The sequence below is a fragment of the Delphinapterus leucas genome, chromosome 20 (assembly GCF_059928025.1).
Source record: "Delphinapterus leucas isolate spDelLeu-1000000601 "Yukka" chromosome 20, BTC_Dleu_Yukka2, whole genome shotgun sequence".
Classification (NCBI taxonomy): domain Eukaryota; kingdom Metazoa; phylum Chordata; class Mammalia; order Artiodactyla; family Monodontidae; genus Delphinapterus; species Delphinapterus leucas.
The window spans coordinates 22577733-22591170 of record NC_143148.1 but is presented as its reverse complement, the minus strand read 5'-3'; positions in this window follow the sequence as shown (position 1 = coordinate 22591170).

The window sequence follows — 13438 nt, the reverse complement described above, 5'->3', positions numbered from 1 at the left end:
TTTTCATTCCTTGGGTGGCACACTGGCTCAGGGCTGCCCTACCCCAGAGACTCACGGTGCGCAGCCCGATCGGTTGAGATCAGCCCCTTCGGCGTTTCCACGGATGGGACCAACTCGGGAAAGAGCCGTTCAGAAGCTGGGGACCATGGTGGCTTTCACTAGTCTTCACAGCCGGAGCACCCTGAAGGAGAGGAGCTGCTGAAGTCCGCTAGCAAAGTCTTCTAGTCCGGAGAGGAGCCTTTCCTTGAGAGGGGCTTCCGAAGGCCTCGATGCACTTTCGCCGTTATCTAGAGTGGAGGCCTGTCGCCTGGCAGACTCCCCCACGGGCCTGCTTCCCTGGCTGGGATACGGACACGCCGCCTGCTGCAGCCGAAAGGGGCAGCTTGGAGTAAAGATAAAAACCCAGTGCGTAAACGTTCTTGCCTAGCCCTCGCCACGAGCACAAGCGTATAGGCCTCTGGTCAAAGGCTTTCGCCACAAGCCGAACACGTTGGGTCTCATCTAGCCTCTGAAGCCCGAGTTTACCCAGCTACGAATCAAACTTCAGGAAAGGTACTCGGGGTGATGCGGACTGCCAAGCATGTAACCAGGCAGCCCGGATCGAGTACAAATACTTGTGTTTTAAACGGGCAGAAGAAATGGTGTCAAGAGCGCGCCTCCATCTGCCGGGCGACGTACACATTTTCTCCGTGAGATAGATGCAGGCCCTTCCTCCAGTGTGAAAGGCCTCTACGCCTCTTCGCGCTCGCAGCGCAGAGGTGCCACCCGCCCTGAAAACCCTCCAAAGGCACAGGGTCACGCAGCGTGTGAACCACCGAGAGCGGGTACAGCACACACCTAGGTCTTCTCGGTCGGCCTGAGAACACCCACGGCACAGGGCTTCTTGGGTGCACACACGTGGTCGCGGTCGGTGATGCCTTCTGCTCCGTGAAACCTTCTCGCGGACACATAGAGTGAGCGCACGTCAGATTAGCCCTACACCTCAGCCCTGTTTCTTGAGTGAGTTGTACTGCTACAAGGCAAAACTCCCTGCTGGAACCTCGGTGTGGCGTAAGTATCCTCCGGGAGGCGATCTCTGCTAGAGACACTGTGCTGCTATCTAGGATAATGGTCTGTGCCTCCACTGCGCTCGCTTGCTGTTGTCTCCAAGCCGTTGGCGAAGGCTTTTCGGGAGAGGTTGCTCACAGTGTCCTTTCTGTAGAGTAAGCCACAGGCGTGCGAGGATACCTGTTCTGTGAAGTTAAATGCTAGGGCGCAGTTTTGTGCAGGAAAGGACCCTCCGCCTTGAAGGGTCTTCCTTCCGGATTGCCACTTGCACTGGCGATGTCTCCTAAATCTCGCAGGCTTTCCGTGCCGTCACAAGGTCCGTATCTCAGGCCTAGAAGGGCAGAGCGTCCGGCAGCCTTGGAAGAGACCTTCGGCGTTCTGGCCTTTGGGCTCCCTCCATGAGGAACCAGCTCCTCAGCACCACGCGTCTTTAGTTCTTTCATGTCAGAACCTCTGCGGGCGACCTCATTCCGCCCCCCCACGTGAGAGGCACACAGACTTGCCATTAGGGGCGGAAGGCTTCAGAGTCCACAAGGGAGGCTGGCGCTCCCACTCAGCATTCCAACAGGGAACTGAGCCCGGGTGCGTGAGACCGTGAGAGGGGGCAAGACAGGCGTACCGGCGAGCTGTTCACAGTGTACTCTGACGCGTCACCCTTCAAGCTCGCGTTCATCTCATGGAGAGAACACGAGGCCTTGATGCGCTTTCCCGTGGTAAGTAAACTTCGGTTGCGTCCCCTGGTGGGCACATCGGCACAGGGCTGCCCTGTCCCAGAGGCTCAAGGCGTGGAGCCCGATCGCTGGAGATCGGCCTCACGTGGATCTTTCACGGATGAAACCGGCTCGCAGTGGGACCGTTCACAAGCTGGGGACCGTGGTGGCTGTTAGGAGTCGGCACACCCAGAGCACTGCGAGGGAGAGGAGCTGCTGACGTTTGCCAGCACAGTCTCCAATTCCGAATTGCAACCTTTCCCTGTAAGTGGCTCCCGAAAACCTCGACGCACTTTCTCAGCTATGATGGAGGCCAGTCACTTGGCGGACTCCCCCAACGCCCTGCCTCCCAGGCTGCGATACAGACACGCCGACTGCTTCAGCCAACAGGGACAGCTTAGAGTAAAGGTAAGAATCCTACGTGTCAAAGTACTTGCGCGACGCTGGCCAGAAGCACAAACGTTTAGGGCAGGGCATCAAGGCTCGTCGCCGCACGCTGAGCAAGTCTGTTCTCATCTCGCCTCTGAACGCCGAGTTTAACCAGCTAGGAGGCAAACTTCAGGAAAGGTACTCAGGGTGCCAGCGATTCAGAATCCTTTCGCCAGACAGCCCAAATCGTGTACGCCTCTTTGTATTTTCCGTGGGCAGAACAAAATGGTGTCAACCTGCACGCCTCCAGCTGGGGTGGGGTGGGGGTGTGGGTGTGGGCGACGTACACTTTCTCCCTGGGAAACCAGCCCACGCCTTCAGTGTGAAAGGCCTCTACGCCTCTCTGCTTTCGCAGCCCAGGGGTAGCCTCAGCTCTGAAAAGCTTCCAGAGGAGGAAGGTCAGAGAACCCTTGAACCACCCAGCAGGTGCAGCACAGAACAAGGACTTCTCTCTTGGCCTGAGAACACCCACTGCCCAGCGCTCCTTTGTTGTACACACGTGGTGGAGGAAGGGTGCTGGATTCGGCTCCGTGAGAACTTCTCCGGGCCTCGTCGTGTGAACGCAAGTACATGAGCCCTACCTCTCATGCCAGTTTCCTGTGCAAGTTGGACAAGGCAAACTCCCTGCTTGAATCCCTGGGTGGGTTAAGAACCCTCCGGGGAAGGATCGTTGCTTGGGACACGGGGCTGGTATCGAGGTGACTGCTCTGTGCCTCCACTTCGCAGCTGTTCTCTCTCAGCGGCTTCCGAAGGCTCTTCTGAAGAGTTTCCTGAGGGTGCCGGAAACAGGGAAGTAGCCGTCAGGCCCACGGGGACACCAAGCCTCGCAAGCAAGAGGCTGCCAGCCTCAGACGCTTGGGCTCGCTTTCGTACATGAAACCACACTGTGCTTTGAAGGTTCCTGGCACCCAGCTTGCGAACCGCACTTCCACCGTGTCTTAGGGTTCCCAGGGTTTCCATGCCATGCCGTCACAATGTCCAATTGTTAGGCCTCAGACGGCCGGGTGTCCGGCAGCTCTAAAGGAGACCATAGGAAGGCGGGCCTTTTGGCTCCTTCCACCGAGGAACCAGCTCCCCCGGAGCCTCTGTCGTCAGCCAGTTGATTTCAGAATACCTGTGCGCACCCTCCATTGCTCCTCGACGTAAGAGACAAACAGAATTGCCATAAAGGGAGGAAGCCTTCTGAGTCCAGCACAGTGGCGGTGTCTCTCACTCAGCATTCCCACAAGAGCTGAGCACCAGGGTATGGGCCCGAGAGAGGGAGAAAGAGAGAGCCGTAAGACCCAGCCTTTCCACAATGTAGTATAGGCATCACCCTTCAAGCCCACGTAAATTTCATAGAGAACACACCGGGCCTCAGTGTGCCTTCTTGTGGGTAAGGAAACTTGGCTTTTCATTCCTTGGGTGGCACACTGGCTCAGGGCTGCCCTACCCCAGAGACTCACGGTGCGCAGCCCGATCGGTTGAGATCAGCCCCTTCGGCGTTTCCACGGATGGGACCAACTCGGGAAAGAGCCGTTCAGAAGCTGGGGACCATGGTGGCTTTCACTAGTCTTCACAGCCGGAGCACCCTGAAGGAGAGGAGCTGCTGAAGTCCGCTAGCAAAGTCTTCTAGTCCGGAGAGGAGCCTTTCCTTGAGAGGGGCTTCCGAAGGCCTCGATGCACTTTCGCCGTTATCTAGAGTGGAGGCCTGTCGCCTGGCAGACTCCCCCACGGGCCTGCTTCCCTGGCTGGGATACGGACACGCCGCCTGCTGCAGCCGAAAGGGGCAGCTTGGAGTAAAGATAAAAACCCAGTGCGTAAACGTTCTTGCCTAGCCCTCGCCACGAGCACAAGCGTATAGGCCTCTGGTCAAAGGCTTTCGCCACAAGCCGAACACGTTGGGTCTCATCTAGCCTCTGAAGCCCGAGTTTACCCAGCTACGAATCAAACTTCAGGAAAGGTACTCGGGGTGATGCGGACTGCCAAGCATGTAACCAGGCAGCCCGGATCGAGTACAAATACTTGTGTTTTAAACGGGCAGAAGAAATGGTGTCAAGAGCGCGCCTCCATCTGCCGGGCGACGTACACATTTTCTCCGTGAGATAGATGCAGGCCCTTCCTCCAGTGTGAAAGGCCTCTACGCCTCTTCGCGCTCGCAGCGCAGAGGTGCCACCCGCCCTGAAAACCCTCCAAAGGCACAGGGTCACGCAGCGTGTGAACCACCGAGAGCGGGTACAGCACACACCTAGGTCTTCTCGGTCGGCCTGAGAACACCCACGGCACAGGGCTTCTTGGGTGCACACACGTGGTCGCGGTCGGTGATGCCTTCTGCTCCGTGAAACCTTCTCGCGGACACATAGAGTGAGCGCACGTCAGATTAGCCCTACACCTCAGCCCTGTTTCTTGAGTGAGTTGTACTGCTACAAGGCAAAACTCCCTGCTGGAACCTCGGTGTGGCGTAAGTATCCTCCGGGAGGCGATCTCTGCTAGAGACACTGTGCTGCTATCTAGGATAATGGTCTGTGCCTCCACTGCGCTCGCTTGCTGTTGTCTCCAAGCCGTTGGCGAAGGCTTTTCGGGAGAGGTTGCTCACAGTGTCCTTTCTGTAGAGTAAGCCACAGGCGTGCGAGGATACCTGTTCTGTGAAGTTAAATGCTAGGGCGCAGTTTTGTGCAGGAAAGGACCCTCCGCCTTGAAGGGTCTTCCTTCCGGATTGCCACTTGCACTGGCGATGTCTCCTAAATCTCGCAGGCTTTCCGTGCCGTCACAAGGTCCGTATCTCAGGCCTAGAACGGCAGAGCGTCCGGCAGCCTTGGAAGAGACCTTCGGCGTTCTGGCCTTTGGGCTCCCTCCATGAGGAACCAGCTCCTCAGCACCACGCGTCTTTAGTTCTTTCATGTCAGAACCTCTGCGGGCGACCTCATTCCGCCCCCCCACGTGAGAGGCACACAGACTTGCCATTAGGGGCGGAAGGCTTCAGAGTCCAGAAGGGAGGCTGGCGCTCCCACTCAGCATTCCAACAGGGAACTGAGCCCGGGTGCGTGAGACCGTGAGAGGGGGCAAGACAGGCGTACCGGCGAGCTGTTCACAGTGTACTCTGACGCGTCACCCTTCAAGCTCGCGTTCATCTCATGGAGAGAACACGAGGCCTTGATGCGCTTTCCCGTGGTAAGTAAACTTCGGTTGCGTCCCCTGGTGGGCACATCGGCACAGGGCTGCCCTGTCCCAGAGGCTCAAGGCGTGGAGCCCGATCGCTGGAGATCGGCCTCACGTGGATCTTTCACGGATGAAACCGGCTCGCAGTGGGACCGTTCACAAGCTGGGGACCGTGGTGGCTGTTAGGAGTCGGCACACCCAGAGCACTGCGAGGGAGAGGAGCTGCTGACGTTTGCCAGCACAGTCTCCAATTCCGAATTGCAACCTTTCCCTGTAAGTGGCTCCCGAAAACCTCGACGCACTTTCTCAGCTATGATGGAGGCCAGTCACTTGGCGGACTCCCCCAACGCCCTGCCTCCCAGGCTGCGATACAGACACGCCGACTGCTTCAGCCAACAGGGACAGCTTAGAGTAAAGGTAAGAATCCTACGTGTCAAAGTACTTGCGCGACGCTGGCCAGAAGCACAAACGTTTAGGGCAGGGCATCAAGGCTCGTCGCCGCACGCTGAGCAAGTCTGTTCTCATCTCGCCTCTGAACGCCGAGTTTAACCAGCTAGGAGGCAAACTTCAGGAAAGGTACTCAGGGTGCCAGCGATTCAGAATCCTTTCGCCAGACAGCCCAAATCGTGTACGCCTCTTTGTATTTTCCGTGGGCAGAACAAAATGGTGTCAACCTGCACGCCTCCAGCTGGGGTGGGGTGGGGGTGTGGGTGTGGGCGACGTACACTTTCTCCCTGGGAAACCAGCCCACGCCTTCAGTGTGAAAGGCCTCTACGCCTCTCTGCTTTCGCAGCCCAGGGGTAGCCTCAGCTCTGAAAAGCTTCCAGAGGAGGAAGGTCAGAGAACCCTTGAACCACCCAGCAGGTGCAGCACAGAACAAGGACTTCTCTCTTGGCCTGAGAACACCCACTGCCCAGCGCTCCTTTGTTGTACACACGTGGTGGAGGAAGGGTGCTGGATTCGGCTCCGTGAGAACTTCTCCGGGCCTCGTCGTGTGAACGCAAGTACATGAGCCCTACCTCTCATGCCAGTTTCCTGTGCAAGTTGGACAAGGCAAACTCCCTGCTTGAATCCCTGGGTGGGTTAAGAACCCTCCGGGGAAGGATCGTTGCTTGGGACACGGGGCTGGTATCGAGGTGACTGCTCTGTGCCTCCACTTCGCAGCTGTTCTCTCTCAGCGGCTTCCGAAGGCTCTTCTGAAGAGTTTCCTGAGGGTGCCGGAAACAGGGAAGTAGCCGTCAGGCCCACGAGGACACCAAGCCTCGCAAGCAAGAGGCTGCCAGCCTCAGACGCTTGGGCTCGCTTTCGTACATGAAACCACACTGTGCTTTGAAGGTTCCTGGCACCCAGCTTGCGAACCGCACTTCCACCGTGTCTTAGGGTTCCCAGGGTTTCCATGCCATGCCGTCACAATGTCCAATTGTTAGGCCTCAGACGGCCGGGTGTCCGGCAGCTCTAAAGGAGACCATAGGAAGGCGGGCCTTTTGGCTCCTTCCACCGAGAAACCAGCTCCCCCGGAGCCTCTGTCGTCAGCCAGTTGATTTCAGAATACCTGTGCGCACCCTCCATTGCTCCTCGACGTAAGAGACAAACAGAATTGCCATAAAGGGAGGAAGCCTTCTGAGTCCAGCACAGTGGCGGTGTCTCTCACTCAGCATTCCCACAAGAGCTGAGCACCAGGGTATGGGCCCGAGAGAGGGAGAAAGAGAGAGCCGTAAGACCCAGCCTTTCCACAATGTAGTATAGGCATCACCCTTCAAGCCCACGTAAATTTCATAGAGAACACACCGGGCCTCAGTGTGCCTTCTTGTGGGTAAGGAAACTTGGCTTTTCATTCCTTGGGTGGCACACTGGCTCAGGGCTGCCCTACCCCAGAGACTCACGGTGCGCAGCCCGATCGGTTGAGATCAGCCCCTTCGGCGTTTCCACGGATGGGACCAACTCGGGAAAGAGCCGTTCAGAAGCTGGGGACCATGGTGGCTTTCACTAGTCTTCACAGCCGGAGCACCCTGAAGGAGAGGAGCTGCTGAAGTCCGCTAGCAAAGTCTTCTAGTCCGGAGAGGAGCCTTTCCTTGAGAGGGGCTTCCGAAGGCCTCGATGCACTTTCGCCGTTATCTAGAGTGGAGGCCTGTCGCCTGGCAGACTCCCCCACGGGCCTGCTTCCCTGGCTGGGATACGGACACGCCGCCTGCTGCAGCCGAAAGGGGCAGCTTGGAGTAAAGATAAAAACCCAGTGCGTAAACGTTCTTGCCTAGCCCTCGCCACGAGCACAAGCGTATAGGCCTCTGGTCAAAGGCTTTCGCCACAAGCCGAACACGTTGGGTCTCATCTAGCCTCTGAAGCCCGAGTTTACCCAGCTACGAATCAAACTTCAGGAAAGGTACTCGGGGTGATGCGGACTGCCAAGCATGTAACCAGGCAGCCCGGATCGAGTACAAATACTTGTGTTTTAAACGGGCAGAAGAAATGGTGTCAAGAGCGCGCCTCCATCTGCCGGGCGACGTACACATTTTCTCCGTGAGATAGATGCAGGCCCTTCCTCCAGTGTGAAAGGCCTCTACGCCTCTTCGCGCTCGCAGCGCAGAGGTGCCACCCGCCCTGAAAACCCTCCAAAGGCACAGGGTCACGCAGCGTGTGAACCACCGAGAGCGGGTACAGCACACACCTAGGTCTTCTCGGTCGGCCTGAGAACACCCACGGCACAGGGCTTCTTGGGTGCACACACGTGGTCGCGGTCGGTGATGCCTTCTGCTCCGTGAAACCTTCTCGCGGACACATAGAGTGAGCGCACGTCAGATTAGCCCTACACCTCAGCCCTGTTTCTTGAGTGAGTTGTACTGCTACAAGGCAAAACTCCCTGCTGGAACCTCGGTGTGGCGTAAGTATCCTCCGGGAGGCGATCTCTGCTAGAGACACTGTGCTGCTATCTAGGATAATGGTCTGTGCCTCCACTGCGCTCGCTTGCTGTTGTCTCCAAGCCGTTGGCGAAGGCTTTTCGGAAGAGGTTGCTCACAGTGTCCTTTCTGTAGAGTAAGCCACAGGCGTGCGAGGATACCTGTTCTGTGAAGTTAAATGCTAGGGCGCAGTTTTGTGCAGGAAAGGACCCTCCGCCTTGAAGGGTCTTCCTTCCGGATTGCCACTTGCACTGGCGATGTCTCCTAAATCTCGCAGGCTTTCCGTGCCGTCACAAGGTCCGTATCTCAGGCCTAGAAGGGCAGAGCGTCCGGCAGCCTTGGAAGAGACCTTCGGCGTTCTGGCCTTTGGGCTCCCTCCATGAGGAACCAGCTCCTCAGCACCACGCGTCTTTAGTTCTTTCATGTCAGAACCTCTGCGGGCGACCTCATTCCGCCCCCCCACGTGAGAGGCACACAGACTTGCCATTAGGGGCGGAAGGCTTCAGAGTCCAGAAGGGAGGCTGGCGCTCCCACTCAGCATTCCAACAGGGAACTGAGCCCGGGTGCGTGAGACCGTGAGAGGGGGCAAGACAGGCGTACCGGCGAGCTGTTCACAGTGTACTCTGACGCGTCACCCTTCAAGCTCGCGTTCATCTCATGGAGAGAACACGAGGCCTTGATGCGCTTTCCCGTGGTAAGTAAACTTCGGTTGCGTCCCCTGGTGGGCACATCGGCACAGGGCTGCCCTGTCCCAGAGGCTCAAGGCGTGGAGCCCGATCGCTGGAGATCGGCCTCACGTGGATCTTTCACGGATGAAACCGGCTCGCAGTGGGACCGTTCACAAGCTGGGGACCGTGGTGGCTGTTAGGAGTCGGCACACCCAGAGCACTGCGAGGGAGAGGAGCTGCTGACGTTTGCCAGCACAGTCTCCAATTCCGAATTGCAACCTTTCCCTGTAAGTGGCTCCCGAAAACCTCGACGCACTTTCTCAGCTATGATGGAGGCCAGTCACTTGGCGGACTCCCCCAACGCCCTGCCTCCCAGGCTGCGATACAGACACGCCGACTGCTTCAGCCAACAGGGACAGCTTAGAGTAAAGGTAAGAATCCTACGTGTCAAAGTACTTGCGCGACGCTGGCCAGAAGCACAAACGTTTAGGGCAGGGCATCAAGGCTCGTCGCCGCACGCTGAGCAAGTCTGTTCTCATCTCGCCTCTGAACGCCGAGTTTAACCAGCTAGGAGGCAAACTTCAGGAAAGGTACTCAGGGTGCCAGCGATTCAGAATCCTTTCGCCAGACAGCCCAAATCGTGTACGCCTCTTTGTATTTTCCGTGGGCAGAACAAAATGGTGTCAACCTGCACGCCTCCAGCTGGGGTGGGGTGGGGGTGTGGGTGTGGGCGACGTACACTTTCTCCCTGGGAAACCAGCCCACGCCTTCAGTGTGAAAGGCCTCTACGCCTCTCTGCTTTCGCAGCCCAGGGGTAGCCTCAGCTCTGAAAAGCTTCCAGAGGAGGAAGGTCAGAGAACCCTTGAACCACCCAGCAGGTGCAGCACAGAACAAGGACTTCTCTCTTGGCCTGAGAACACCCACTGCCCAGCGCTCCTTTGTTGTACACACGTGGTGGAGGAAGGGTGCTGGATTCGGCTCCGTGAGAACTTCTCCGGGCCTCGTCGTGTGAACGCAAGTACATGAGCCCTACCTCTCATGCCAGTTTCCTGTGCAAGTTGGACAAGGCAAACTCCCTGCTTGAATCCCTGGGTGGGTTAAGAACCCTCCGGGGAAGGATCGTTGCTTGGGACACGGGGCTGGTATGGAGGTGACTGCTCTGTGCCTCCACTTCGCAGCTGTTCTCTCTCAGCGGCTTCCGAAGGCTCTTCTGAAGAGTTTCCTGAGGGTGCCGGAAACAGGGAAGTAGCCGTCAGGCCCACGAGGACACCAAGCCTCGCAAGCAAGAGGCTGCCAGCCTCAGACGCTTGGGCTCGCTTTCGTACATGAAACCACACTGTGCTTTGAAGGTTCCTGGCACCCAGCTTGCGAACCGCACTTCCACCGTGTCTTAGGGTTCCCAGGGTTTCCATGCCATGCCGTCACAATGTCCAATTGTTAGGCCTCAGACGGCCGGGTGTCCGGCAGCTCTAAAGGAGACCATAGGAAGGCGGGCCTTTTGGCTCCTTCCACCGAGAAACCAGCTCCCCCGGAGCCTCTGTCGTCAGCCAGTTGATTTCAGAATACCTGTGCGCACCCTCCATTGCTCCTCGACGTAAGAGACAAACAGAATTGCCATAAAGGGAGGAAGCCTTCTGAGTCCAGCACAGTGGCGGTGTCTCTCACTCAGCATTCCCACAAGAGCTGAGCACCAGGGTATGGGCCCGAGAGAGGGAGAAAGAGAGAGCCGTAAGACCCAGCCTTTCCACAATGTAGTATAGGCATCACCCTTCAAGCCCACGTAAATTTCATAGAGAACACACCGGGCCTCAGTGTGCCTTCTTGTGGGTAAGGAAACTTGGCTTTTCATTCCTTGGGTGGCACACTGGCTCAGGGCTGCCCTACCCCAGAGACTCACGGTGCGCAGCCCGATCGGTTGAGATCAGCCCCTTCGGCGTTTCCACGGATGGGACCAACTCGGGAAAGAGCCGTTCAGAAGCTGGGGACCATGGTGGCTTTCACTAGTCTTCACAGCCGGAGCACCCTGAAGGAGAGGAGCTGCTGAAGTCCGCTAGCAAAGTCTTCTAGTCCGGAGAGGAGCCTTTCCTTGAGAGGGGCTTCCGAAGGCCTCGATGCACTTTCGCCGTTATCTAGAGTGGAGGCCTGTCGCCTGGCAGACTCCCCCACGGGCCTGCTTCCCTGGCTGGGATACGGACACGCCGCCTGCTGCAGCCGAAAGGGGCAGCTTGGAGTAAAGATAAAAACCCAGTGCGTAAACGTTCTTGCCTAGCCCTCGCCACGAGCACAAGCGTATAGGCCTCTGGTCAAAGGCTTTCGCCACAAGCCGAACACGTTGGGTCTCATCTAGCCTCTGAAGCCCGAGTTTACCCAGCTACGAATCAAACTTCAGGAAAGGTACTCGGGGTGATGCGGACTGCCAAGCATGTAACCAGGCAGCCCGGATCGAGTACAAATACTTGTGTTTTAAACGGGCAGAAGAAATGGTGTCAAGAGCGCGCCTCCATCTGCCGGGCGACGTACACATTTTCTCCGTGAGATAGATGCAGGCCCTTCCTCCAGTGTGAAAGGCCTCTACGCCTCTTCGCGCTCGCAGCGCAGAGGTGCCACCCGCCCTGAAAACCCTCCAAAGGCACAGGGTCACGCAGCGTGTGAACCACCGAGAGCGGGTACAGCACACACCTAGGTCTTCTCGGTCGGCCTGAGAACACCCACGGCACAGGGCTTCTTGGGTGCACACACGTGGTCGCGGTCGGTGATGCCTTCTGCTCCGTGAAACCTTCTCGCGGACACATAGAGTGAGCGCACGTCAGATTAGCCCTACACCTCAGCCCTGTTTCTTGAGTGAGTTGTACTGCTACAAGGCAAAACTCCCTGCTGGAACCTCGGTGTGGCGTAAGTATCCTCCGGGAGGCGATCTCTGCTAGAGACACTGTGCTGCTATCTAGGATAATGGTCTGTGCCTCCACTGCGCTCGCTTGCTGTTGTCTCCAAGCCGTTGGCGAAGGCTTTTCGGGAGAGGTTGCTCACAGTGTCCTTTCTGTAGAGTAAGCCACAGGCGTGCGAGGATACCTGTTCTGTGAAGTTAAATGCTAGGGCGCAGTTTTGTGCAGGAAAGGACCCTCCGCCTTGAAGGGTCTTCCTTCCGGATTGCCACTTGCACTGGCGATGTCTCCTAAATCTCGCAGGCTTTCCGTGCCGTCACAAGGTCCGTATCTCAGGCCTAGAAGGGCAGAGCGTCCGGCAGCCTTGGAAGAGACCTTCGGCGTTCTGGCCTTTGGACTCCCTCCATGAGGAACCAGCTCCTCAGCACCACGCGTCTTTAGTTCTTTCATGTCAGAACCTCTGCGGGCGACCTCATTCCGCCCCCCCACGTGAGAGGCACACAGACTTGCCATTAGGGGCGGAAGGCTTCAGAGTCCAGAAGGGAGGCTGGCGCTCCCACTCAGCATTCCAACAGGGAACTGAGCCCGGGTGCGTGAGACCGTGAGAGGGGGCAAGACAGGCGTACCGGCGAGCTGTTCACAGTGTACTCTGACGCGTCACCCTTCAAGCTCGCGTTCATCTCATGGAGAGAACACGAGGCCTTGATGCGCTTTCCCGTGGTAAGTAAACTTCGGTTGCGTCCCCTGGTGGGCACATCGGCACAGGGCTGCCCTGTCCCAGAGGCTCAAGGCGTGGAGCCCGATCGCTGGAGATCGGCCTCACGTGGATCTTTCACGGATGAAACCGGCTCGCAGTGGGACCGTTCACAAGCTGGGGACCGTGGTGGCTGTTAGGAGTCGGCACACCCAGAGCACTGCGAGGGAGAGGAGCTGCTGACGTTTGCCAGCACAGTCTCCAATTCCGAATTGCAACCTTTCCCTGTAAGTGGCTCCCGAAAACCTCGACGCACTTTCTCAGCTATGATGGAGGCCAGTCACTTGGCGGACTCCCCCAACGCCCTGCCTCCCAGGCTGCGATACAGACACGCCGACTGCTTCAGCCAACAGGGACAGCTTAGAGTAAAGGTAAGAATCCTACGTGTCAAAGTACTTGCGCGACGCTGGCCAGAAGCACAAACGTTTAGGGCAGGGCATCAAGGCTCGTCGCCGCACGCTGAGCAAGTCTGTTCTCATCTCGCCTCTGAACGCCGAGTTTAACCAGCTAGGAGGCAAACTTCAGGAAAGGTACTCAGGGTGCCAGCGATTCAGAATCCTTTCGCCAGACAGCCCAAATCGTGTACGCCTCTTTGTATTTTCCGTGGGCAGAACAAAATGGTGTCAACCTGCACGCCTCCAGCTGGGGTGGGGTGGGGGTGTGGGTGTGGGCGACGTACACTTTCTCCCTGGGAAACCAGCCCACGCCTTCAGTGTGAAAGGCCTCTACGCCTCTCTGCTTTCGCAGCCCAGGGGTAGCCTCAGCTCTGAAAAGCTTCCAGAGGAGGAAGGTCAGAGAACCCTTGAACCACCCAGCAGGTGCAGCACAGAACAAGGACTTCTCTCTTGGCCTGAGAACACCCACTGCCCAGCGCTCCTTTGTTGTACACACGTGGTGGAGGAAGGGTGCTGGATTC